Consider the following 2140-nt stretch of genomic DNA (forward strand, 5'->3'; position numbering starts at 1 on the left):
CTCTTGTGTTTCCATCATCGGCCATGGTCTAAGCAGAAAGTAAAGTCGGTAAATCTCTGTGGAGGGAAGAAGAGGAAAACAAGTAATGAGTGGGTCTAATGTTAATCTAAAACCACTGCTAAAATAGAAAATGCTTGAAGCATGGAGATACAGAAAAAGAATGCAGGGAAGCCAGAGCCCTCACTATAATAAAGGAACGTTGTAGTCAAGAACTTGTAGGAAAGGTGATGCCTTAGGGGAAAAGGTAATTAAAAGGAAGTCTGGAGAGCTCTGTGGGAACCATCTTGTGAAGGGAAAAACAAGCAAAGGGGAGAAATTTAGAGTTCTGCTCAGTACAAGAAAATTAAAAAGACAAGAAACAACCCATGTCCCCATCACAATAACAGTAACAGGTTATGTGGTAGAGGGTAGAAAAGCAGTAGATCTAATTGGCACATCACAATTCTTTATAAATGACAGAATAGGAAAACCACTTATTAACTTATGCAATAAAAATGGATAGTGGCAAATATGTGGAAATATTGAAAAATGAAAAAAATCTAAGAGATAACCTCTATTTTTAAAGCTAGATGAAATGTATACTTTTCTTGGAAAGGCAAAATTGCTCCTATTAAAAATAAAACATTTAAACATTTAATTTCCTTAGAAAAAAATAGAGAATGTTATCATGAAACTACTCCACAGAAAGGTATAAGGCCCAGGTGGTTTAATAGGAAACTTCTAACAAGTCTTCAAAGATCAGATGATTCCAATTTGCTTGCTTCATAATTTTTTCCAAAACATTGAAAAAGAGAGAAAATTTTCTAGTTCTCATAGAAAGCAGGTATAACACTATTACTTAAGAAATACAAAAGTTGAAATTTTCAAACCAATATTATTAAATATTGATATACAATTTCTAAATTAAAAATTAAACAAAACCCGATACCAAAATAGTAATTGATACACCATTACCAATTGGTATGTATTTTAGAAATGCAAGTTTAGGTCAATATCAAGAAATCTTTTAATATAAAACACCATATTAACAGATCGAAAGATAAAATCATATCTAAACAGATTTGGAAAGAGTCATTCATTAAATTTAACAACTATTCCTAATAAAAACCAGTTAAGAAAATATAAACAGACAGATCCATTTATAATATGGTAATAAGCACTCTCCCACACACATATATAATTTAGTCCTATAACTGGCATCTCACTTAATGGTAGGTTGGGGAAGCATTTCCATGAAGATCAGGAAAAGGGAAAGTTCTCTATTGCCTCCATTATTGTTCGATATTGTTGTGTAACTATTAGACAATGCAACTAATCAAAAGTAATCAATGGTCAGGTCTAAGCCTTGATAGGACCATACAAAGACACACTGATAAAGACTCAAATGCTTTAGATCTTCAGGTGCTGGTGACAGAAATGACAGCAGAAATATCCCCAGTGAGCTAGTGTTGGTCACAAGTTGTGATGGGGAGCAAATGGCTGGGCAGAGAGCAGAGTATAAAGTCTGAGGCTATTATTTTGAGTCTGCAATAATAATTGGCCTCCCCCTCAGGCCACAGTTCCAGGAACAACAATCATCACATTTATAATGCTTCAGGGTGAGAGCTCCTGGTACAACACTGCATCAAATTTACCCACATTTCTAAGACTTTCATTGTAGAAAGTGGTGACCTTCTAACCAAGTGACCAATACAGTGAGACAGAGGGTTGTGTGTCTCGTATCACAGCATACCTGCTCCTTGGGGACCAGAGGAGAAAAGAAGTCTTTCGTGCCCCCACCCCCTGAGCCCTTTTGCCCAAACCACTGGCAAATGCCTCATTTATGCAGGACTAGGGGGGGAAAAGCTCTAGGGCATGTTGGGGATGCCTTAGGGCTCTGTCTCCAGAATCTCCCCTGTGGGGAATATGCCCACAAGCTGTGTCATATCCTCTAGCCAGACTCTACCAGGAGCTGATTTACTCTATCCACATACATTCTGAGTCCTCTCTCTCTCTGTCTCTCAACCCTTCCTGGGCCAGATATGGGCAAAGACTCTGTAGTGGAAATAGAGATGAACTAAATCTGAAGCAATAAGAGAGCCAGATCCAGGAGCTCATGGGGTGGTGGGGGGAGGGTATCAAAGGTAGAGGAAAGTCACAC

This window comes from Pteropus vampyrus, unplaced genomic scaffold (assembly GCF_000151845.1).
Source record: "Pteropus vampyrus isolate Shadow unplaced genomic scaffold, Pvam_2.0 Scaffold568, whole genome shotgun sequence".
Classification (NCBI taxonomy): Eukaryota; Metazoa; Chordata; class Mammalia; order Chiroptera; family Pteropodidae; genus Pteropus; species Pteropus vampyrus.